Here is a 26477-nt window from a genome sequence, read left to right as displayed (position 1 = left end):
TACTTGGCACTGATTCGTTCATCTCAGAACTGAAGTCTTAAGAATTAAGAGGAGAGAGAATGGAAATGCATCATTTTCTCTGCCAAGAGAGGTACTTAACTGGGAACAGAGAAGGGACGTTAACAAATCAAGCCTTGGCAAGGAAATCTGTCATGAATCAGCAATGGCTTGTGAAGCCTCTGTCGCTGTCTATTTTACAAACTAAACATTAGCCACTAAGATCGCTTGTCTCTTGCTTACCTTTAGGATCAGGTTCAGGTCACTCTGTGGAGGGAATGAGTTTTTTTATTTTTTTGTGCCCATTTTGACAACATTAGGTAATTAATTTACAACTGGCTCAATTAGACTCTAGCCCACACAGTGTGTGCGTGGCCTTTTAAAGAGCCTTTGATTTGACGCTAATTGAACTGGTTGTAGCAGGGACAGGCAAACAATTTACATTTATCTTTGGCAGGACACAAGGGCTGTTCCTTCATATGGACAGCTGCATTTTCTTTTTTTTCTACAGAGTCTGGTACTAAAATGTTGTGTGCTTATTTTAATTTTCTTATTTACAAAACTTAGAAAATGACAAAAGCCACATATACTATTATAAATTGGAAGAATTAGATAGGTAAGCAAGAAACAAAATAAAGATCATAGATAATCTAAGTACAGTCCAACCATTCACAACCTGGCATTTGTCTTTCTAGATGTTTCTTCTGTATAAGGGAATGCATGAATCTGTATATATAAATGCTTATATATGTTTTATTTTTACAAAAAAATGGATCACATCATACAAACTGACTTGTAGCCTGCTTTTTTTCCTACTTAGTAAGTTGGAAACACTTTTGCCATTTCATAAAGTGTCGTTCTACAGCATTTTAAATGGTTTATATAGTAATTCATCGTGTGGATATAGTAAGCATATTTAAACAATGTTATTATTCGATACTTAAGCTCATTATAGGTTTTTCATATTATAACTAGCATTGTGATATATTTTTTGTTACTGATTTTTTGTTAAGTTCTTTAATTATTTTAACAGATAAATTTTGAGATTACTTTGACAGGGGCACGCATGTTTTTAAAGTTTTAATGCATATTGGCAAATTACATTTCTCAGAGGTTGTGTCAGTTGTCATATTCACTAGCAGTATATGAGAGTCTTGCATTTATTTTTGGTATTCAAGAGCACACTTTAGAAAGTATTGACTCAAAGATGGGCTATGTCATGATCAGTGATTTTGTTGTTGCTCCTAAAATTTATGTCAACCATGTAAATAAATACTCTGTTCCAGTAACGGGTGAAAGAAGCCAGTTTACCTCATATAGTAGAATAGAGTTTTGATTATTTTAATAATGATTTTTTGGTAAAGGTATGGAATATAAAAACAAGTAGCTGTTTCATTAAGAAAGAAGTGTTCTTTTTTTCTTACAGAGAAGATTCTGAAACAATTTCTTTGATAGGAACAAGGACCAGCCTAAGGAATATCGATGTAAAATCAAAACAAGAGGTGGATAGCTTTGCTCAATTTATCACATAATATTTTGTCTTCTTGAGGTGGCAAAGCCCATAAATTTGTTGACTGTCTAATTGTGACTAGAGGAGCAAGATAAACTCTGGCATCTTCATCTAGAGTATCCTTGGAGAAGCTTCACAGCACCTTGTCTGAATTTCTGTTTGGGTACCTAAAGCATCATTCTGTATTTTCCTTACTTGTTTAAACCACTGGCTGAAATTCTCAAGAGCTGGAATTGAATCTTGTTTTATGTATTTGTAATGTCTGAAAGTTGGACATGCAGTTGTACACATTGCAGGTGCTTGTTGTTCATGGAATGAGTACTACAGGTTTGCAGGAGAGTTAGGATTAAAGAAAAAGATCTTTCAGATTATCTGGGGCACCCCCACCCCCAAAGTTTTATAGCTGAGGAGACTGAGGTTCAGAAAGATTGAGTGACATCTTGCTCAAGAACAAGTTAGTGATCAAGGAGAAGTTGAATTCTCATATTAGTGTAGTTCCCAGATTGTTATAGTACTAGGGTTTTTCCCAGGATGGTATTTGGTATGATTACATTTAAAATTGATAGTAAAATTCTCATTTCATATGCAGTGCAGCTTCCCTAATTCTTCTTTTTTTCTCTGGTGATACGAGCTTCAGTTTTTGTTAAAATTCAACATACTCTTAACATTTCTTTTTTCCTTTCTCTAATATTTTCACCTTTCTAATTTTGTTCTCAATAGATGTTTTAACTTACTCCCAGCAGTACTGCCACCTGGCTGTTGAAATGCATTGAATTGACCTCTTATCTGGAGATCCAAGTGAAGGTCTCACCTGCCCCAGGATCTAGGGATTTAGCCAGGAATTGAGGCAGGTACAGCAGAGGCTTCTCCCAAGGTCCAGGTGCTGCCTGTCTACCCACCTGTGATTTAGTTCATGGTGGGGTACATATGTGCCTTGTTTTCCAGTAGAAAGAAGCTTCTGAATACAGTTTCTCTTTGGAACTTTACAGTTTGCCATTCCAAAATACTGTCTGCAGCAAAAGCTGGTATTAGGGTAAACCAGTGGAAAAAGGGAATTAAAGAGAAGTTTTAACATGTCTGTGTTTTAATTTTTTCCTGTGACTTTTTCCTTTTTCCTTTCTTAGTAAATTATTACAGAGTTTTATTAAAATAGTGAGTTCTGGAATTTAGACACCATGGTAGTTAGACCAGCTTGGGATACTGTACTCTTAGGTTCCATAATATTTCATAGTACATCTTTTTATTGTATGTTAAATGATAGGGAAGTATAATAAAATGTACTTAGAGAGTACTTACCTGTTTTATGTCCTGTAACATTTAGTACTTGATGCTAATGTAGCAGATCCTGACACAAAAAAGAACAAAACTGGTTATGGCCCAAGAGGAGGATGACAAGTACTTTGTTGCAGGCATAAATTCAGTAAGAATCATAGAATTTGTGACCCTAAGGGGACTTCATAACCTCTAGTCCAAATCTTTATAAATGGGGAAAGAATTAGCCTCTGGTCCTGGGTCATTCAGCAAGAGAGAGAGAGAGAGAGAGAGGGAGAGAGAAGGGGCGGGGAGAGAAAGAGCGAGCGCGAGCACACGCATGCAGAAGAGCAGGTGAGTGGGCACCTGAGCTCTGGGCTGAAACTAGGACTGACTGTCCGCTCTGCTGGGCTTTTAAATTTCTGATCGTAGGCATTTAGTCTAATTTCTGCTTCGAAGAGCATACGCTTTGATGTTTTGTTGGCTTGAAATCTGTTCTTGTTGCCAAAGGCACCCAAAGACTACTATGTTGGTCATTTTTCTGGTTGCAGGGGTCATGCCATGATTCTTGGGGATGGGTTTGGATATGACCAAAGTGAACACTATGTTGTGACAGTGCTTAGAGAATCGTTATGAATGAAATGACTTATCTTTTTAAGAAAGCAGTGAAGTGACAGTAAGGGGACTAAGTTGATAAAGCCTTTGACTCTGGATGGAGAGAAGCCCCAGGTGGCAGGTGGTCACAGTCTTCTGCAGCTGCATTGTTATCTTTGCTGTCTCCTGTAGCCTGTATGGATGATCTTGCTCAAGCACTTAATCTCTTCATCTTTAGTTTCCTCTTAGGAAATCACCCAGGGGGGTAAAGTGGATGATTTCTAAGGCACCTTCTAGGTCTTTAATAATTATTCTTCAAAAGGAGTATCTCTATGGAAGTTTATCCACATGATCAAATAGTTAAACATGGATTACTTGCAGTCCATTTTATTACTCTTTTGATTGGTTTTCATGGGAATTTGGAAGATGTCTACAGATTTGACTGTGATCAAGCTGCTAAGAGTTATTTACAGAATATCTACCAGGTGCTTGGGGGCTATAAAAGAAGCAGTGACCATCTCAAGGAGACTAGAAAAACTTCTTTACCTCTCACACTGGGGATGTAGGGCATTCTTCCTTTCCACTGGATTTAAGGTCTGTGAGCGCAGAGCTTTTGTCTCTCTTTTATGGTGCAGGGCTCAGAAAATACTGGTTTCATGAGTGAAATAATGAATCCACATGTCCGCCTTGCTTATATTGACTGAAGATTTCCCACTGAGATGTATTGTTTTCTCCAGTTGGTAAATGCTGTTAACTTGAATAAATTTTCCAGAAAGTATTCCTTACCTTCTGTAAAAGAATGAGACCAAGGTGCTCTGGGGCTAAATGAAAAACCCATAAATACTACTGGGTTGGCCCAAAAGCCCATTATTTTTGTCTGTAAAATAAAAACACATTTTTCCCTTCCACCAATAGCTTTATTGATTTAGATATTTTGAGTATGTGGGCTGTCTCCCACTATTGGCTTCTAGTGAGTAGAGGCCAGGGGTGCTGGTAACCATCTTCCAATGCATAAGATAGTTCCACAGAAAGAATTATTTGGCCAAAATGTCAGTAGTATCAAGAAACTGTGCAAAACCACTTTTGATATGTTTGATCAGTCACAGCACCTTCTCCATACACTGCACAATTTTTTTTGTGTTTCAGTTGTGTTTTTACCTTTCTTGATGCAACAAAGTGCAATATACTAAAACTATTACGTATCTTCTATCTTCAATATTAAAGTAGCTGCAAAAAATTCACCAATTTTGATTTTTTAAAATGCACACTGATATGACAGCTATCACAATATAGTCTAACAAAACTTTTAAATGAAGTTAAGAGACAACTAAGTGCTACTCTAGCCATTGTGTTGAAAAAGTGTAACAGACTTTCAGCCAACATAGTACATTTCTTTCTTGGAAATTCACTTTAATAATAGTGTATTGAAAGCATTGAGATGTCTGTCTAAAAATAACTTTAACTCAATGTTTCCCAAACTTACTTGAACCGGAATCTTATTCATTCTACTCCCCCAGGGAATAGTTGTTAATATCCTGCAGAACTTTGACCTGTGAGGGCAAAGGTTGGTAGGGGGAGTAGTAACATGGAATAAATCAGAGCAGCAACATTAGTTAAGAATAATTAATTTCTATTGACAGAACATGCATGTTAAGCGCTGTTTCTGTCAGCTCTGTGTGAAATGGTAGATGGTAGGTTTCAAGGTTTCTTTTTTTTCCCCTTTAAAAAATTAGTCACAGACTAATTTTTGAAGATTTAAGGTTAGGTAGTATAGAGATTAAAGAAAGTGGCAAGTGATCTAAAAGTTATCTTATCATTATGGAAGTTGAATGATAGAGTTTTCATTTGTGTCAAGGGCTGTCCTACCAGGTACTGTGCAGAAATAATGATGAAAGAAGTCTGTGTGCTACTTCAGGGGCTGGCTGTCCATTGGAGGAACCAGACGTGTAAACAGATTATAGCAACAACAAGCTCGAAGGTGCAATGAACAACAATAGGACAGATGGAGGAATGGTGTTTTTTCCCCAGTTTGGAACAGGGTTGCTCTTAATACAGTAAGCCAAAAACATACTAGTTGGATCCCCTCTAGGTTTGCCAAAGTCCTACTAATGCATCAAGACTGAGCTGATTAGGCTTTTGTGTGCTTTCCCTCCTCTAGAATTAATCATATCATCTCTGGTCAGAGCCTAGTTTACATCCCTGTCCCTGGCCTTAGGTTCCTGTACCTACAGGGCCTAAAGGTACAGCTTGTACCAGTACCCACAGTACACACTGGCTGTTTTGTTTAGAAACAGCATTGGGGCTGTGACAGTTAACTCACTTTAAGTAAATTCAGTAAATAAAAATAGGTTTATACTAAACATAGATTGAGAAGATGGTAGTATTATTAAGAGCATGTTTCCTTTTGATAGCTTCCTCTACTCCCCAAATGCCTTCATATGACTTAAATTGAAAGAATTCAATTAATTTTTTGTGAGAGTTCAACAATTCCATATCATGAAATATTTTTATTTCACATAAAAGTTTTGTAGTTACTAGTTTTTGCAGGTCCTTTGTCTTCTGTCCTGTATCTCATCTGGAATATCCTAAGATAAATTGAGTTTGGTATTCTGTTCCCTACTAGTGATTGTGTTTGATGCCCAAGGTCACCAAGGTGTTGATTGATAACATTTTCCTTTAAAGTATTTGTAGCCATATGTATTTTGGGGGTGGGTGCAGAGTTGATTCCCAGTATGGTTCAATGGAAGTAACTGAACTAGAAGGTAGCTTGGTTTCCTAGTTCATTTTCTTTGTGACCTCAGCAAATTATTTAACCTTCCAATAATTGAGGAGGTTGGACCAGAGTTAGCACAGTCTCTTCTGATGCTGACATTCCATGATTGTCTGGGGAGGATTCACTTATAAAAGTGGATATATTTTTAGGTCGAATGGCTTTGATCATTTAATATATATCCTCCCCCCCCCGCCCCCACTAACCCATTTCGGAGCAGTAAGACTGCTTGTCGAGGAGTAAAACCAAATTACCCAGCACTCTCAAAAGGCTGCAGTTCTTTTTTAAAAAATGTATTTACTTTAATTGTTCAAGTACAGTTTTCTGTTGTTTACTCCCATCCCAGCTTACCCCCTCCCCAGTGCTCCCCACCTTCCTGCCATTTACACCCCACTTAGTTTTTGTCCATGTGTCCTTTATATTTGGTCCTGTAAACCCTTCCCCCTTTCTCCTGAAATTCCTTCCTCTGTCCCCTCTGGTCCCTGTCAGCTTGTTCTCTATTTCAGTGTCTTTGGTTATATTTTGCTTGCTTGTTTGTTTGGTTTTTAGGTTCATGTTAAAGGTGAGATCATACGGTTTTTGTCTTTCACTGCCTGGCTTATTTCACTCAGCATAATGCTTTCCAGTTCCATGCTGTTGCAAAGGGTAGGAGCTCCTTCTTTCTTTCTGCTGCATAGAATCCCATTGTGTAAATGTACCATAGTTTTTGGATCCATTCATTTACTGATGGGCACCTAGGTTGCTTCCAGCACTTGGCTATTGTAAATTGTGCTTATCCTATGTTTTATTTTGAAGGGAAGACCAAAAAAAAAAAAAAAGACAGCAAAACAAGCTTGTTCATATCCATGAATCAGGACAAATTCACCCCATTTTTATATAAGTATACATAACCATATTCAATGAGGTGCTGCAAAGTCTTAACTTCCAAAAAAAATAGTTGGTTGTGCTTGCCATTCTGTCTCTAGGAAGAATTGTATTTTTTAGACACATTTTGAGTTTTTTCATCTACCATTGAGGGAACCAGTTGCCTTGGGTGGAAAGGCCTTGTTTATAGGAATATGGCTCCTGGCTTTATGATGAATGCGTAGGGTATCCTTGTATGTGTTACCAAGGCTTTATGAATCTGAGTGTCCTCAATGGTTAGATTTGATATTAATCTGATTATGAACAGCTCTGTGATTAGACAATTCCAGGCGTTTAGGCTCTCTCCTGTTCTTTTCCTTGAAAGATTAATAATATCCCCACGTCCTCCCCTACACAACCTCAGACATTGTTGATTTCTGAGGGAAAGGAGAATTTTAAAACTTTAAATGGTACATTCAAGAAAATTACATTGTGTTAGTTATCTCTTGCTGTATAACCACATTGCCACAAACTAAAAGTTTTTGTGACTTAAAATAACATTTATTATCTCATAGTTTCTGTGGGCCAGGAGTCTGGTCACAGCTTAGTTGGGTTCTTTGCAAGGCTGCAGTTAAAATGCTGCCCAGGGATGGAGTCTCATCTGAATGCTTGTCTGGAAAGGGTCTGCTACCGGGCTCTCTCAGGTTGTTGGTGGAATTCATTTCCTTGAAGCTATAGAGCTCTGAGGGTCTTATTATCTTGTTGGCTAGGGGCTCTCTCTGCTTCTGGAGGCTACCTATAGTTCCTTGTCACATGGCTGCTCACTTTCTCGTAGCCAACAAGACAGAGAACAAGGCGGATTTTACAGTCTGGTACTATAGTCACATAATCGTGAACATCTGTCATCTTTGCTGGATCCTATGGGTTAGAAGCAAGTCACAGATACCTCCCGCACTCAAGCAGAGAGGACCATGGAAAGGAAGGGCATAGACACCAGGAGGTGAGGATCATAGCCACACATATGAAGGACAGAAACCATATTTAAAATATTGTGTTTGTTTCTTCTTTTGGATATGTGCTTCAACTTCTTACTTTATGTTAGAGCCTCAATAACCATTGACTGTCTGACTTAAAGTACTTTTGTTCAGTTAAAGCTTCCAGCCCTGTGGTGTTTTTTTTTTTTTTTACCATGCTCTTATCAGGTATTAGTGAAGGTAAGATCTGACATCTTTTCATTCTTCTGCCTCCCTACCCAGCACTGCACCTGCAGATGTTAGGTGCTCACTATTTGTTGAAGGTTTATAACTATTGTTCCAATAGCAGCATTGGGTTAATTTAAAGTTCCCTGCCATAGACTGGATTATATGCTCCCATTCATATGTTGAAGCCCTAACCTCACATGCGATGATATTTGGAGATGGGGTCTTTGTTATTAGATTTAGATGAGTCATGAAGGCTGTGTCCTCATGATGGGATTAGTGCTCTTACAAGAAGAGGCACCAGAAAGAGAGCACTTTCCCTCTTGTCTTCCCTCTTGTCTTCCCTCTCTTCTTTCTCTTTCTCTCTTTCCCTGTGACTTTGCCCTTGCCATGTAAAGGTACAGAGTGAAGGTTGCTATCCACAAGCCAGGAAGAGAATTCTCATCAGAAACTGACCATGCTGGCATCTTGATCTTAGATTTGTAGCCTCCAAAACTGAGAAAGTAAATGTCTGCTGTTTAAGCTTACCCAGTCTGTGGTATTCCATTATGGCAGTACTATTATGTCTGATCTGACTAAGACAGTCCCATTTCCCCACCATCCTCTTATTCTTTCTCTTTCAAGAGCCAGAGATAACAACAACTAAGTGCAAAGGTTGCAGGATGACAGTGACCCCCCTGGCAGTCAGTGAGCCAGGAAGAATGGTGTTTAATCGCAACCATTCCCATTCTTTGTTGAGCTTTACTCAGAACTCTTTGGGGAAGACTTCCAGACTTTTTCTTTTTCTGGAGGAACTGATATCTAAGCCATAATGCCCTTGGTTTTTAAGTATAGCTTATTAGACTGCCAAACAAGAACACTTAATGAAAACAAAATGTTGCTCTTGAAAAGCCTCAATGGTAGGAACTTATATAGTGAATTCTTAATTTCTAATTCCTGAGTCTCACCTTTTTAACATTTGAAATTCAGTTGTTTGTCTGTTCATTTGTTAATTTATTCATTCATAGGTCAAGATGTAGAGGGCTTTAGTACCCTTCCTCCAGTTTTCTACTTTTCTGACTTTGGTAAACTTGCTTCTTCTCACTAGGTTCCCTCTTGGTAAAATTGAGATAGTCACCTGTTTCTAAAAAAGAATGAAATAATTACATAAATCTTTAAGCATGTAATATAGGTACTCACTGAATGACAATTTGACTAATTGTGGAGGAATGATTAATTCGTTACATGTATTTATTCAGTTTTATTTATCATACCAGTAATAGTATCATGATATATTTAGAAGTAAGGTGGTAGGGATGGAGAAGGATTCAAGGAATCTCATCATCTTCCTTCTGATAGAAAACATCTTGAATTCTTGAATAGGCTTTTTAAAAATATTTCTAAGCCATGTAAATTTTATTTGTTTTTAATAATTACAGTCAAAATTACCAAGCATTGAAGGGTTTCTTTTTTTATTTTTATTTATTTTTTGACCTGGCACTTTATTGCAACTTAAGGACTCACTAGTGGTGTACAGGGAGGACCTTAGAATTTAAGAAGTCCCTCCCTTTCATTTTATAGATTCAGTGGCTGAGGGCTTTGTGCCCTGATATCAAATCATGTGAAGGAGAGGAAACAGGAGTCATAAATCTTATCTTTTACACAAACTCAACATTTTCAGAAATTTTATTTGAAGAAACACTAAACAAATTTTGACCCATGAAACCTGCTGGATTCAGCCTGAAATACCTGTGCCCACATATGCTGTTTCTCCATTGAAATGACTGTATAGTTGCTTTCAGAGTCAAGTGACAGACCCCCTTATTGTTCAAAGCTCAGCTTCCTCGTTAGAGGTGGATTCTGTGGAATTTGGGGGCGGCTAGGGAAAGAGAGGAGTGGAAAAGAGACTTCCAGCTTGGGGCCCTTGCTGTTCTTCTAGGGCATTTAGGACCCGTGAAAACACGTTCAGTTCCCTGAATGGTAACATGTAAATAGCACTGACTCTTAATTGAAAGGGAGGAGACCAAGTAGATTTAGAGGTCGGGACTTTATAGTGATGACTAGTGGCCTGGTGGTGTCTGCTGAAATGGTCTGGATTTTTTCCCCTCTCCATTCTTCCTCTTCCCTCTTTCCTGGGCCTGGAAGTCCTGGAAAGAAGCAGGAGGGACCATTAACTGAGATTTGATGCTGAGGGTTCCTGGGTGGACTGGCATTTCAGAGGAGTGGGAGGCCCCCAAGCCTTTTTAAAACCAGTATATTACAACCTGACGGCTACCTGCAGCTTGCCAATTACCCAATTATGACACAAATTTGCCCGTTTAAAAAAAGTAGGCTGCTACTGTTCTTCCTTATACAAGGATTTTAGTCACTGTACATCTTGTGTCTTTAAATAATGTATTAGGAACATTTTCAAGTCTGTTAAGTGCTTTTTTAATGAGAGTGTGAAGATTTTAATGGGACTAGATTGCTTTTCATGACATTTCAGAGTGACTTAATTGTAACAATGTTGAGAGTCTGTATTTTAAAGTTTGCTAAGTATGTCTGCTGTGGATTATAGTCAGTCACTTAAAAGGATGGATGGATGGATAGTGGAACCAGATAGCTTTAGCTCTTTGCAAATATGGTTATACCAAATGAGGCACAGATCAGGTGTCTCTTGAACCTTTCAATTAAACAATCAGAACAGAAGCCGATAACTGAGGCTAGTGGGGAAGGTTTCACAGATAGTTTCTTTAAAACTTTCTTGGGCAGCATCATGTGTCTGGGATATTTCCTATCTCCTTTTACAGAGCCAGGAGGCCAGGCTATGTTTCTTTGTTTATATTTCCTTTTAGTCCCTGAACTCTTCTATGTTCACTTAGAAACGTACCTGTCTTGTGTCTCATCTTTTTTCAGATATTTTACTGTGTTCCTAAACTATTGTCACTATCAGTCTAGTAGTTTACTTTTTTAGTGATGAGAATTTGAGATTCATCGTGAAACTGATTTTTTGGGTATTTTTCATTACCATTTATTTCCCTCACACCCTCCTCCCCGCACAGTCACCACACCGTTGTCCATGGCCATGAGCCCTTTTTCCTTTTTCCTTGATCCCTCCACCCCCTAACTCTCCCACCCAAAGCTGCCATCCTGCTCTCCATCTATGTATGAGTCTGTCTATTTTTCTTGCTAGTTGACTTTGTTCATTATATTCCACATATGAATGAAATCATAAGGCATTTGTCTTTTTCTGTCAGTTTTTTTGTCTTCAGAAACAATGAGGTTATTTAGAGGTCTTTTCCTGAACCAATGTTCTTAGGGTTTTAGAACCTATAGTAGATTTTTCAAAATTATATCAGATTGTTTGGCACTTCCAACACCACTGGTGGTAGGGGTTTGTATTGGTTTCTTAGGACTGGGATTGCTCTAACAAACTACTACAGAGTGGGTGATTTAAAGCAACAGAAACACGTTCTCTCCAGAAGTACTGGAGGCTAGAAGTTTGAAAATCAGCATGTGGGCAGTGCCATGCTTCGTCTGAAACCTGGTAGGGCAATCCTTCTTTGCCTCTTCCTAGCTTCTGGAGGTTTGTTGGTTTGTTGGCATCTTTGGTGTTCCTTCGTTTGCAGCTGCTCTAACCTCTGCCTTCACCACCACAGGGTGTCCTCCTAGTGTGTCTCAGTGGTCACATGGCAGTTGTTTTACGACACCAGGCATATTGGATTAGGGGCCTATCCTATTCCAGTATGGCCTCATTTTAAGGAGTTACATCTGTAGCAAACCCTGCTTTCAAATAAGGTTATATTCTGAGGTACTGAGAATTAGGATTTCAGTATATCCAAAAAAATTAAATTTATTGGAATAACATTGGTTAGTAATATATATGATTTAGATTTAAAATTGTATAGTACATTATCTGTATATTGCCTTGTGTATTCATCATCCAAAGACTAGTGTTGCTCTATCACCATATATTTGACCCTCTTTACTCTTTTGATCCTCCCCTTACCCCCTTCCTCCCTGGTAACCACCATATTGTTTCCTGTGTCTGTGAGCTTATTTGTTTTGTTTATTTGCTGCTTTCTGTTTTATATACCACATACGAGTGAATTCATAAGGTTCTTGTCCTTTTTTTGTCTGGCTTATTTCACTTAGCATGATACTCTTGAGACCCATCCATGTTGTCACAGGTGGCAATATTTCATCATTTTTTATGGCTGAGTAGTATTCCATTATATGTACACACCAAATTTTCTTTATTCAATCATTAGTTGCAGGATGCTTACATTGTTTTCATTTCTTGGCTACTATGAATAATGCTGAAGTGAACACAGGTGTGCATATATCTTAATGAATAAGTGTTTTCACATTTTTCAAGTAGATACCCAGAAGAGGGATTGCTGGATTATTTGGTAGCTCTGTTCTTAATTTTTTTGAGAACCCTGTATACTGTTTTCTGTAGAGGCTTTTCCAATTTACCTTTCTACCAGCAGTGTATGCAGGTTCCCTTTTGTCCACATCTGCTCCAACACTTCTTATTTCTTGTCTTCCTGATTATAGCCATTCTGACAAGGTCGGAGGCAGTATCTCATTGTGGTTTCAATTTGCATTTTCCTTATAGCTAGTGAAGTCGAGCATCTTTTTCTATATCTCTTGGCCATTTGTGTATCTTCTTGGGAAGACTGCCTTTTTGGGTCTTATGCCTATTTAAAAATAGGTTTAATAAGGCATAAGTTTAAAAACTGGGTTTATTTTGTTGAGTTGTATGAGTTGTTTACATATTTTTGATATGAGTCCCCCTTTGGAGGTATTATTTGCAGATATCTTCTGCTATTCGCTTGTTGCCGTTTTGTTTTGGTGATGGCTTCTTTTGCTGCACTGAAGCTTTTTAGTTTGATGTAGTCACATTCATTAATTTTGAGCATATTTTTTTTGGTGGGGACACAGTTCAACCCAAATCAGGGTTGTACTTTATAAAGTACCCAGGGAAATTCTGAGGTAGTCTGTACAGGTTTCCCAAAGCATGGTTCCTGGTCTACATGAACAGAATTCAGGGAGAGCACTAAAGACATTGTACACATTATAAAAATGGTTAAAAGAAGAAAAATAACCCCCAATTCATGTACTCCTTACTCAGCTTAAAAAAACAAAACATTACCAATACCTTTCAAGGCCTTGGAAAGCCTGAGGTGTTTATTTAAAATGCAGGTTCTCCTCTGAGAGGTTAGGTTAAGGAGATTCAGGACAACAGTGAGTATTAGAATTTGGTAAGTCACCCCCCCCCCCCACTCACCCCACAAGGTATATTTTTAAGATGATCTAGAACATTTAACTTGGGAGTGGGATGGGATTTTTTCCTATTACAGAATAGAAAGATGTGAGGGAAGGTTTAATGACATTTTTTCTTAGTGTGGTGGAACAGTCATCACTCCTTTCTGGGTTGGTTTCCTCAAAAACATCACCTGTAATATTCTGAATTAGTTAATGTCTATGGCTTAGAGAGAAATTTTGTGGTATACTCTTGCAGTAGGTATACTCTTGATATTCATGCAGTAGGTATGTAAGTGTGATGGTAAGTGACCTATTATTGATTATGCTCCTTACATTATTTTTCTCCTGGGAGTTTTGTGAAGATTAGTATCTGCTAGATTATTTTAAGTTTGCAAAATGCCTTGAGTTCCTTGGAGGAAGTATTATATAAATGTAAATAAATTATGCAGCACCTGAATTTTGTTGTTCATCATTTTTTTTTATAATGGGTTTCAATTAGGAACTTAGCACTGTTTATGTTGAATGGCTGGGGAAAGGCTTTAATCACTCAAAGGAGGTTAAATAAGTAGGCAGGAACAGTGTTTAGGCTGGAATCCATGAAGGAACAAAAGGAGGCAACTTCTGGAAATTGGTCATTTTTTTTTCATACAAGGAATCATTTATTTGAGGTTCAACATGAAATCATACAAATAAAATTTGTATAGCTCTGGCTGGTGTGGTTCGGTGGATTGGGTGCTGGCCTGTGAACCACAGGGTCACCAGCTTGATTCCCAGTCAGGGCACATGCCTGGGTTGTGGGCCAGGTCTCCAGGAGGGGGCATGTGAGAGACGGTCACACATTGATGTTTCTCTCCCTCTCTTTCTCCCTCCCTCCCTTCTCTCTAAAAACAAATAACTAAAATCTTTAAAAAATTTTTGTATAAACACAAATTCACATTGGATTATAACAGCAAAAGACAAATTGAAAACAAAATTAGTTGGTGTCTATATAGTTGTGTGGTAGAAAGTCTTTTTACAAAATAATTATCTTGGATCAACAGAAGACTATTCTTCAGTGTTGTCCTGCAGGATGGGTTACTTTAGCAATCTCCTCCTTTCTCCAGTATCCTCCATTAGTATGGCTGATAATTGTTTTGGTGATTGCCATTCCCTTGAGACAACTTGCTGTAAGTGCTCTGTTGGCCACTGTAGTCTGCACATCTCTGTCCACATCCATAGTTCCCATAGTTATACCCATTATAATTGTAGCCACTATAGTTTTGATCACCACCATAGGCACTATTGTGATATCCATGACCTTGATCGTAACTAGTTATTAAATTTTTGGTTTCAGTTTTGGCCCTGACCTTGGCCACCACCCCTAGTGTACTGCCTTACCCTTCAACCGCAGCATCTCTTCTTTTTGTTGCTTTTATTGCCTGCATATATCTCTGGGTTGTGTAACTTTGATCTCACACTTCCCAGAACCAATTTGATGGTACCTACTTTCTAACAATTTCTTTAGTGGCTCTTAATCTGTATATGTAATAACACAAAAACCTCTTTTTTCATTTGTTTTTGTATCCATGGGAGGTTCAATTATTTTCAATCTCTCCAAAGTCTCCAAAATAATTTTGAATGTTTTTAGCAGAAGTAACTGGGCTCAGTCCACTCACAAAAACCTCTTTTGATGTGCTCCTTCCCTTTGAAAGCATTGGTCCTTTTAGGGTCTATCAATTTGCCCTTCCGTTTGTGTTCTTTCAGTTCCAAAATCTTATTAACACACTAGTGGCATCTTTGAAAAGCACAAATCTAAATCCTCCTGATCTTCCAGTGACTGGATCTATTTTAATTGTGCAGTCTACAAATTTCCCAAATAGAGACAAATAGTAAGTCAGATCTTTCTTGCTTATATGCCCAGTTCAGGCCTTCAGTAAACATTTTACTGTAATCCTGTTGATTTTTGCTCACACTGATCTTGGATCCCTCTGTGAATTGCTCTGTGTTGCTGTTCTCCTTCACGCCCTCCTCCACGGGGGCAGTATTATGTGCTTGAAGTGGGAGGTGTGGTTGGAGTCTGGGCACAATGCGAGGGGGAGCTTCGTATGGAGCTGGGTTTGCAATGGTTGCAGAAGAGTGAAATTGGTCATTTTCCATGGTGCTCACTGAACGGAGCTCCTGTAATGTCTCCTCTTATTGTGTTTATATGGTGCTACTAGAGAATAAGCCTTTTTATTTTTTTAATCTATTTACAGTTTGTTTCGGACTTTTAGGTGCCTTGGATCTCTGGTTTTCCTGAGTAAGCTGTGAACTTTGTTTTTTTTCCTTAAAGGAGTTTGTCTTTCGCTCTAGGTATGTGGGGAGCAAGGAGGCTTCTACAGACCAAAGAGTTAGGTTCCAAAGTACCCACTTTAAATTTTTTTTGCCTCTTACACAGAGCTTTGTGTTTCAGAATATCAGGTGTACACCATCCCAGGACCATTAAAGAGTGGAGATAGGAAATGAAACCGCTTGGTCTAGTTGTGTGTCTTAGGTTTGCTATATTGTCAGAATCTCATCAATATACTTGTTTTTTTGCCCTTTTGCTCCATAAACAAAGAGTCACTTTATTCCCTTCCTATGGCTGACCCCAAACTTGTAACCTTTCTTATTTATTCACATATCTATTAAGCACTATTTGGTGCTAAGGAGTAGGCATTTGTGAATTATACAGAGTTCTTGATGCTTTGTAGCTGTCTATAGGAGACACATTTATTAAAGAAAAAAGTCAGAACCAAGAGCTGAATAGTTATAATTAGATGAGGGATGAGCAGGATAATCATAGGCTCTTTGAGAGTATATAGTGTAAGGGGAACCTAATCTGTCCTGGCATTTTGAAGAGCAGCACTTAGCAAAATATGGGAGGATCACTGGGAATGAGCAGGGTAGGTATGAGAATAGTAAAGGAACATTGTGTTTTAAGAAGTATACCATAACATTATTTTTTTTCTGTTTCTTTTTCTGTTCTTTTCCTTCCCCACATGGTCTTCCGTAGAGGCACACTTCCAGCCATCCAAAGTGGGCCAGTTTGCTACTCTTAGGTGATTGGAGGTTGTAGGCAATGGGAAAGGGGTGGGAGTTGAAGCCGAATATAAGTTAGGTGGCAAGAAACCACAGTTTTATTTCACTGGGATGATTAACTCATTAAATTGGGCTCTTGACATACTGTTTCTCTAAATTGTGCTCTGGTAACCTTTCTGGAAGTGTAGGGCTATCTACAGACACTTGAGTGTCTGAAGTTGGTTGGGAGCTTGGGAAAGACACGCTTGGTAAAGGAAGCCCTTCTCTGCACTCTTTCTATCTGTAAGAGATAACAAAGCATTAATACGCCTTAAATTTTAGATATAATTGCTTCAACTTCTTACATTCCTATCCCCAGGAGCCTGTTAATGTTAAAAATGCACTTCTCATCCCAGACCTATTGACTTAGAATCTTATCATAAGGATCCCCGGTCATTGTCAAGTACTCTGTTGAGAGCCACTACCATGATGACATGGATTGCCAGTGGGTCATTCAGAGCTTAAAGATGAGGACTTTCACCATTTTAGCCCCATCAGGCCCCTGCTTGATTTCTCACCATCTTTCACCACTAATACCAGCTACATAATTTGTAGGGCCTAGGGCAGAATGAATATGCAGAGAACACATTATTAAAAAAATTAAGAACTTCAAGAGGGTGACAGCAGAGCATTAAATCAAGTATGGGTTCTTCTGAGTGCTGGGCCCTGGAAGACTGTACAAGTAGCCAGTCCTTGAGCCTCTACTCACCCCCTCTGTTTGCCTTTTAAAAGTGAGTTGCTTATTGTTCTTTGTACCCTACACTGTTCTTTGCCTTTGTTTCTTGGGTTTCACTGTGTGAAGTGCTGGTTTTTGTTTCTTCTCTCTTACCTTGCCTTACCTCGTTTTTTTGATGTACTGTATTAGAATCCTGTGCAAAGTTGTGTCTTTTGAGAGCCCACCCTTCTTATTCTTATATCTCCTGCCCTTAACTGAGGCTCTGCCACTGACTCCTTATAAGTTTGCTGGGTAACATATTTTAACCTGAATGCTTTTCTTAAAATTTAATTAGGTTATGGACCACTGGGAATACAGATTTGGTTCAGAGTGAGGTGTTGGAGGCAGTGTTGTCCCTGATAGTATTTTGTGAAAGGGACAGGGCTGCCTGGGTGTGACTGGTGGGAAACAACGCTTGAAACATACTGAGGACATGTCTGACAAGTTGTGCATCCTCTGTGGCTAACACCTTTGGAAGCTACCCATTCCCCTGATAACTAGTGTTTCCTTTCTGGATCTCTAAACGACTTCTTGATTTCCTGGTAACAACAGCTTTATCTAAGCCACGTAAGTTCGAGTGTGCTAATTATTAGCATAATCTGATGAAGTATTTCTTATGATGGGAAGGTGCCCATTTTGCTCAGTGATTAATATTTGAATCAGATATTTTGGATTTGTTGGAGTTAGTGTGCTCTGGAGAATTCCCCAAAGCAGGATGCATTTGGTAAATGCAATCATAGTTCTGTGGGCTGAGAATCAGACTGTATACTTGAAAGGACTGAAGATTCCTGTCTTGAGGTAATCAGAGATAGCTATGAATTTGGACAAGAGATCTGTGAAACCTCTCCATTTTACTGATGGGTGAGCCTTTGTTAAGTTCAGAGGAGTTAAACAGCATATTTAAGGTTGATTTAGATATTTAGTACCTGAGTTGGCACTGCAATCCATTAGGCAACTCCTTCTGAGGCCTCAGTAAATATTTGTTCAAAGATTATTCTATTCTTACTTTTAAGGTTATCATCTGGCTTTGACCTGATGGAGTTAATGAAATGAAATATGTGCTTCCCCTTTGACATTGTTATGAGGAGCTAAAGTGGGCAGGTTGTCTAAAACAGTACTGTTCATTTGAAATATGTTGAGCCACACATGCTGCATTAAAATAGCCACTTTGAAAAAAGCAAAAAGAAACAGGTTAAATTCAGTTTAATTATTTATTTAACACTACATATCAAACCATTTAAATCATTTCACCATATTAATACAAATATTACTGAGATATTAACTTTTTTTTTTTTTTTTAGTGTAGCTAAGAAACTTCTAGGTTTCTTAAACCCAGACAAGCTTGGTGAGTGGTGTGATGATACGGATTTGGGGTATAAGCCGACTTACTTGTTCTAGTGTGTCAACTGAAGGGGTCAGGTGAACTTGTAATACTCTGACATGGGTTTACTCTACAGTAAACTGTCTTTGTGCTAGGTATCTGGAGGTAGTGCTTGCAGCCTCCTAGGGGACAGAAATCACCTTGCACAGACATGTGGACTGTCAGTCAAGGAGAATCTCTCCACTGACGATATGTCTTGGCTTTCAACCCCTGTCTGCACAGAGAGTTTGCTGGTGAATTAGAACTTCTCTCTTCTTCCAGAGGATTAGTAAGGAAGGAGTGGGTTTTTGAGTAAGGTTACTAATCAGCCTGTGAAATTTTCTTGGGCAGTTTAATTAAAATCTAAGCGAAATGTAGATAGTGCAATCATTCTTTAGCCGAGGTAGATCATAGAAACTAGCAAATTAAGGCAAAAGACCCACACACATATTTGTAGTCAGGTCTGCACCAATTTCTAGGTAAAGGCTAATATATAATTGGTCTTCGAGATGTAATTTGAATGGAAGTTTTTCCTTCGTTTTTAAGATCACTACTCAAAGTCCACTGACAAAACACAGGGAGACAGCCTTGATTAGATTAGGCCAGATTGGATTAAATCAAATGGTTAAAGCCTTGGCAGCCTCTAGCTTGTAGGAGACCCATAATGGCCTTTATTGCATCCCTAAATCCTATTAGGTAAGTTAATCTTATTGAAGAATGCAGATCTGCATAAAGCACCATTGCCCTATATGCTCTGTGGTGGTCTGTGGCCCTTAAGGTTAACCGACAGATAAGAACTTTCTTAAAATAGGTTGGTTATTTTGGCTTGGGGAAAGTTATTCTAAATAATTTGAAAGTAGATACCTAGGGAGCATTCCACGTAGAAAAATGGTTTGTCTCCTGGCTGCCCTTTGGGCTGGTGGCTGTTAGTATCTGTGTCAGGGATTCTGCCCGCCCCCCCCCCCCCGCCCCCCNTCCCCCCCCCCCCCCCCCCCCCGGATTTGGTGAGAGTCAGAGGTGATGTGTGTTAATAGTTGTAAAATTGGCTGCTCTGTCATTGTGGCTGGTGTGGGGGTGGGTAGACGGGTGGGAGCTTTATTTTTTAAGCTTTATGAAATCATCTCTTAATAGCCCATATCCATTTTAAAGGCTGACACTAAGAATCATATGCTGAGTATAGGGTATAGTTGAAACAGCTAGATGTTGGGAGTAAAATAAAGAATCTTGGAACTTGGAGCTGGAGGCATCTTTATCTGTGAATTCCTGGGCATGTTTCTGGTTTTATTGTAAGTGTGAGTTGGCTGTTTACTGTATCTACAGTGACCATATTTTTCTGAAGTAAACATCTTTTTGGTCATATGATTTTTTTCTAATATATGAATTTATGGGCAGGCTAATTTTACAAAGGCATATAAATTACATCAAATTTCATTATAGATTAAATGTCTTTTGGAAAAAAAGGAAGAAATAGAAGAAATCGGCACTGTCCAGTTCTGGCTACATGCTTACTGCATCCATAATGAAGACTGAAGGAACTGTGGGGCAAAATAGTAAATTTGACATAGACCTTTGCTAAAGGTAGTTTCGTTAGATATGGCAACTTCAGGATGGGTAAGTGATCATTATGTACTAGATTGGCCTCCAGTGATGTGGGGAATGTTTTTTAGCATCTTTGAAAATCAGGTGCATACTGCCTCAGGTAGGAGCTCAGTGTCCATCCATTCTGTAGTAACTTACAGAACCAGATTCTCTGAGTTAACTGGTTCACGAGCAAAAAAGTAAGACATCTGATGTTTCATCTGGCTCCTGGGTGAATAACCATGAGAAGATTTCTGCATCTGAGGGGCTGAGGTGACTCTGGCCTGGGTACTTCCAGTGCTGTTGTGGAGTAGGGAATTTTTCTTGATAGAGCCGTGATAGCTCTTATTCCCCCATGTGGGCTCTGCTCATTCTTTGGCCAAGACATGAGTTGTTAGTTCTTTACTTAACCTTTCTGATAGGCAAATCTTCATTTGTGTCCTTTCTCCAAAGACTAAAGAGAATTTGAGGTGTAGACCGGACGTGCAATCTGAAGAATGGTTATGATAGATTAATGGTTTTGATTTGCTTTTACAAAGAAAAGCACGACTAGCCTTTTGGATGAAGATAATATCTCTCTTCAACCCTCCTCTGTATCAAGTGTGTACTGCTCTCTTCCTGTATAGCACTTGTATTTTCAAGAGCTAGGGTCATTGACAGAATACTTCTCACTCTTGAATTTCAGAGCACAGCAGAGTACATACATCTGAAGCAAGAGACATAATTTTCTTGAAGTGTACTAAGAGTTTAATTCTCTGTATGTGCATACATATGCTCACAAAATTGTTTTTTTCCCCCATGGTCTTTGAGGAAGAATAGGATGCTTTTTACTTTTATTGATTCTTGATTGCCCACTTGTCTGTGTTAAGAAATAGCTACTGGAAGAATGTGTGTTCATTTTGTCCTCATGAACTTAATCCTGTGGCCCTCCAACCTGAGGGCTCCTTGCCTGCCTTGTCCTTTCCAACAGCTTGATTTAGTTCCTTTGGGCTGCTTCTTCCCACTCTGTGAAGAAGACCTTCTTGCTTCAACTTAGCATCTATTTCTTCTGAGACAGTTCCCAATTGGAAGAGGTTGGGGAAGGAATTTCAATAAGGAGAAAATTGGATCTGGTTAGGAGAAATTTGTACAACTTCTGTATTTTGTGCTAATAGTTCTCAGATGCTTTGAGGTCACAATATGAGACCCTGGTCTGGTGGACTTGGAGAGATGCTCTTACCAGCTGTCAGCCCCGATTGTTTCTTCTCTCCATACCATCTCTGCTCTTCTCACCCATTTTGCCTGGTTTTTTTATAAACCCGCTCACTCCTTTTCTCTTTTAAAATTTTCTTGATTTGCTTTCCACACAAGCTTCTCCCAGTCTTCCTTGGTCCCTTTGGGATTGAGGAGAGCTGTCTTCCCCTCCATGGTTTGTTGGCATGCCCTGGGGGAAAGGAGGACACAGACCCTTTCATGTTCTGTCTTGGAGCTTCGCAGGAAGCCATAATGTTACCTAAAGCTTACTGTTTACTTAAAATGTGCCCAGCACTATGATAAGCACTTTACATGGATTATGTCTTTTAATATTCCAGGGAGCCTGATAAAGTATATGTGCTATCACTGTCTTCAATGTACATATGGAAAGTTGATGCCCAGAGAGGTTCCATAACTTGTGACTATACAATACTGGAATCAAGTGATGGAATCAGGATTCAAACCAGGCAGTCCAATTCCAGGGTTCATGTCCAACTCCTTGGGGGAAAGGTAGGGAGTTCACAGTCAGCGTAGCTGTGCTTATGGTACCTTTTCTTATCTAGGATGTCTCCCGTTTTAAACTGACCAAAAATCTGTGGTCTTTATATTTTCAGTTCACTCATTAACTGAGGTGTTCTGGTTTGGTATTTGATGATGCCCGCTGTGTGTTTTAAAGAACCAGAGAGAAAAATGTTAGAGGTGAGCTTTATAAACTGCAGTCAGATAACAGGACTCTTGGCAAGGGAATAAGGCCAGAAGTGCTCATACTTTGGAAAGATGAGTTAATTGGTAGAGGCTGTGTTTCTGCGGCTAATTTGTGTTCCTGTTACAATGTGTGCATATCCATATCCGCAGGCGTCGCCTCTGCTGTCCAGGAGTCCCACAAAACAAGGCGCTGTTGGGAGCCTGCACCGGTTGGTGCCCCTCCTAACAATAGGGAGGCTTGTTGACCGTTCGGCACTTCACAGCCCAGTAATCAGAAACTGAAAAGTGGTAATACAGGCATGAAACAAATCCTCAAGTTAATGAAAAACAAAACAAAACAAAGCACTACACTCCTGCTTTGTGGCTGAGTGCAAAATCACAACTGGTTGCTTATACAACAAAAACACTTCAGGATTTTGGCAGCTGTTTCATACATAGAAAAAGCTCTAGGCTCTACATTAATTTGGGGTCTGTCATATTTTTAAAAAAACTGGAAGCAGCAGTTGCTTGACTTTCTTGTTTTTTATTAATTTATTGCCGTAGTTCTCAAATTATTCTTTCTAGATCAGAAGTGTCAGCATCATCTGGGAACTTGGTAGAAATGCAGGCTTTTTTGGTGCCCTACCTCAGACCTACTGAATCAGAAATTCTGGGGGTAGCATTTAGCAGTTTATGTTTTAACATGTCCTCCGGGTGATTCTGATGCATTCTACACTTTGAGAAACGCCGTGGAATGGGTAGAGGAATTCGGGGGATGGGGAGTGGAGTCCCCTTTTGGCCCTTACCCAAAGGTGAACATTGTACTTCCTTAACCAAAGATGGGATGGCTGTCCTGAGGTGTGATATTGATAATTTTGAAGGTCCTCTGTTATCAAATGGTGGTTATCAGGTTGTGGTTTCTCAGGAAGGAGCCGAGACTTTGTGGGGACTGGTTGGGACAGGGGCTTGGACGGTGGCTTATAGTAACTACTGGATCAGTCAATTTAACAGACCAAGGTAGTACTGGACAGAGGAGAAGAGACATGAAGAGGAGACAAAAGGAAAGACTATCTTATTTCTCAAGTGGAGCTTCAGCAGTGCTGCTGACGTAGTATGCTCATTGTTGTCAAGAACTGTCATTAAAAACTGAAAGTTAAGATTCGGTTGGGATGGTAGCAGGATACATTCTTTTTCTCTGTATGTCCCTCGTATTTCATTTCTCTGCCTCCAGCTATCTTGACTGATGGGATTTCTTTAATAATTTTCTTGGGATCTCCTGACAAATGGCTCCTTTACCTTTTCCCCACTGTGTGGTGACCTTGGCAGTGACACATTCATTTCAGAGCCATTAGAAGTCCACACACAGCTGACTACTAGAGCTCTTGGAAAGACCTAGTTGGGAAATAAGGACTTGCTTCCAGAGGGAAGTGAGTTCCCAACTAGTGTTGCGACAAAGGCTTAGGTTCCATACGCTCCTTGAATAGGTTGATTGACAGTCTGTTGAGGGCAAAACCTGATATGAAAGAAAGCACCTATCCTGTGCTTTCTTGGTTTTTATCCAGGTTTATTAATGTTGCTCACATTTTAAAATTTTGCTCACATTTTTTTCTTCTTTTTAGATCATTGAGTTTTCTCATTTCTTAATAGTAAGGCACAAAATCTACTGTATCCTGTTCTTTGGTTTAATCACCTAATGTAACGGGAAAGCCTCAGGGATAGAGATGAATGAGACACAGCCCCAGTCCTCCCTGACCAGGAGGAGACTGATTTTGGGGGAGAAGAAACTAAGGGAAGGACCACCCAGATTCTGGGTCCACTTTATTCCCTCTGTGGTCTCAAGTGGGAGAACTTGCTTGAGTATATGAATTTGATGTTAGATCACAAATCCAACGTCAGGCCTGCTCCCTCCCTCCCTCCCTCCCTTCCTCCTTTCCTTCCTTCCTTTTTTCCTAGGGGGAGGAAAATTTTTATTGCCAGAAGTACTTCAAATAAGGGAACCATCAAAGCTTGATACATTCTGATGCTTTAATGTGACAGAAACCTACTGCCACATTAAAACAAGGTCTTGGCTATTACATGAAATCTTGGGTCACTTAGACATCCATGGAAGGAAGCTAGTTGCCAGTACATCTGGTGGAAACTGTGAATATGTGGGCCATTCATCATTGTGAAGGCTTATATAGTATTTTATTTTATTCTAAGGGATCTGTGGCCTGTTGGCCCTTAGGAGGTGATAGTTGTTGATTCTCCTTCCATGTGAGACTTAGGGCTCACGGAGAAACCAGAGGCTCATACAGGAGTGTTGACCTTCCTGGACATCAGGAAAGGGGGTCCTTCTGCCAGATGAGTGGGAAGGTCTAAGTCTTTAGCTCCTTAGTTTTCATGAGTGGTGTAGCCTTTCTGTGTCTGGGTGGGAAGGCTGTGACCCACCATCCTATTCAGACTGCCTGCGCTTCATCTTGCTTTAATTAAATACACAGCTGATGATGTCAGCCTGGCTCCTGGCTCCATCAGCTTCCCTCTTGGAACAAAACATCCGGGCAGACAGTTGTGACAATTAAAGTCTCAAGACTCAAGCTTAGTTCGTTCTGATGTAATTAAAATAAATCTGCCTAAACATCTCCAAATGTAGGTAAAACCTAGTGCTAGTTAGAGGTGACTCTCTAATAAACCTGATTTGATTAGGCAGAACCAGTGGGGTGCAAGCAGATATTTGAGATTCTGGCTACCCCAATTATTTCTTTGGCTTTTTTCTTGGGGGAAAAACCTGTTTGATTCTTTATATCACAGAGTACTTGGAAACTATTGTCTGGGATAACTAAAGAACGTCAGTGAAATAAACAGGCAGGACCTGTAGACTTGCTCTTAAGAGTCTCAGTCAGCCACCACCTGGGACATGCTTGCTTCCTGGCAGATCAATGGAGAATGGATTTTACAGGAGGTCCTGGCTTGGAATGTTAATTTTAATTTGAATGGACGCTCTAAAACTCACCCAGGCATGTTCTGATAAAGTCTTAGCAAATGTGGGTGGTGAAGGTTGTTTTTTGAAGTCACAGTTTCTTTGTTTATTAAGGTATATACAAAAAACAAACTAGAATTGTCTAATTCTTCTTGATGCCTTCCCAAATGCCTATCACATTGGACTCAGGTGCAGGAGTTGGCGAAGTACGGCCCACAGGCCAAACCAGGCCACGATCTGTTTTTGTATAGCCATGAACTAAGAATGATTTTTACATTTTTAAATGTTTGAAAAGAAATTGAAGGAAGAACATTTCATGACATATGAAAATACATGAAATTCAAATTTCAGTTTTCATAATATAGTTTTATTGGAATATAGCCATGTTCATTCATTTATTTTATTGTTTTTGGTTGCTTTATGCTACCACAGCAGAATTAAGTAGTTGACAACAGAAGCCACATGGCCCCAAAGCCTAAAATATTTACTGTCTGGTATGTTACAGTAGTTTGCTGACCCTTTTCTATTATTCAGTAGGTATATTGGAAATGCTTATTGTTTGAATTACTTGAAATATAAATCTGAGTTTCCAGCTAGAGTTATTCTCCTAAAAAGTGTTCAGTGAATATAAAATGAATGGATGACTGATGGACCTGTTTTTCTTATTATCTTTTTGTTTGATTTAAGTGTTAGTGTTGTAGACTCATTTCTGAGAACTGATAATTACATAGGAGTATTTCTCTTGTGAGTGACTTAGAGAGTTCTGCTGATCTTTAACAACTGTCCAGACCCTGAACCTGTTGTATGGAATGCAGAGACACCATGAGGCACATAGAAGTTAGACTGACCAAATCACACAGTAAAGAAATTGAATGACTCTTCATCTATTCATCTTTTTGTCTAGTTGCAGAGGCTTTTTGTGATGAAAAAGAATTCGTACAAATTTGGGGGTATTTATGAGCAAATTATTGTGCAATATTATATAATGCATTTAGTTCTTGCAGGCATAGCTATCTTTGTTTGTAGGCTCTTCAGTTCATTACCAGGGAAGTTCTTTAAAAATGAAGTAAATCCACGGTTTAAAAAGTAAACATTGCAGACAGTGATAGCAATTACCAAATGTAAACAGTGTGGTCTTTGAGAACCTCTGCAAAATTGTTTAGTGAATTAAATTACTATGCTTTTGATAGTCATATATCTACATTCCCATTGACTATTAAGGAGTGTGCTTCCAGGAGGAGAGGTGAGGTATAGGCAAAGTTTTTTAAGACACTAATGTTCTTAGGTAAAGAAAACAAAACACCAACCTGCAGATATACAATGAACTGAAAATGTGGCTTTTGTTTTAGGAAGGTGCCTTTAAAATGACCAATGCCAGAAATACAAGTTTATTCATATGCAGGGAGTTGGAAGGCATTGGCTTATTCAGGAATAAAGTGAGAAACCAATAACTTACAGAAAATTCCTGGTTGCTGGG

The 26477-nt window shown here is 39.1% G+C and overlaps 1 protein-coding gene and 1 pseudogene across 1 annotated transcript in view; one reads left to right on the top strand and one right to left on the bottom strand.

Annotated features, from left to right (window-relative positions):
• Positions 1–26477, top strand: part of AUTS2 (activator of transcription and developmental regulator AUTS2) — a 1160553-nt gene that overhangs the window by 34858 nt on the left and 1099218 nt on the right. The window lies entirely within an intron of this gene.
• Positions 14805–15529, bottom strand: LOC118984033 (heterogeneous nuclear ribonucleoprotein D-like; annotated as a pseudogene).

Source organism: Sturnira hondurensis, unplaced genomic scaffold (assembly GCF_014824575.4).
Source record: "Sturnira hondurensis isolate 20B ecotype Veracruz unplaced genomic scaffold, ASM1482457v3 Scaffold0003166, whole genome shotgun sequence".
NCBI classification, from domain to species: Eukaryota; Metazoa; Chordata; class Mammalia; order Chiroptera; family Phyllostomidae; genus Sturnira; species Sturnira hondurensis.
Note: the sequence above shows the minus strand (reverse complement) of the source record. Positions and strands in the feature narration are given on the sequence as shown.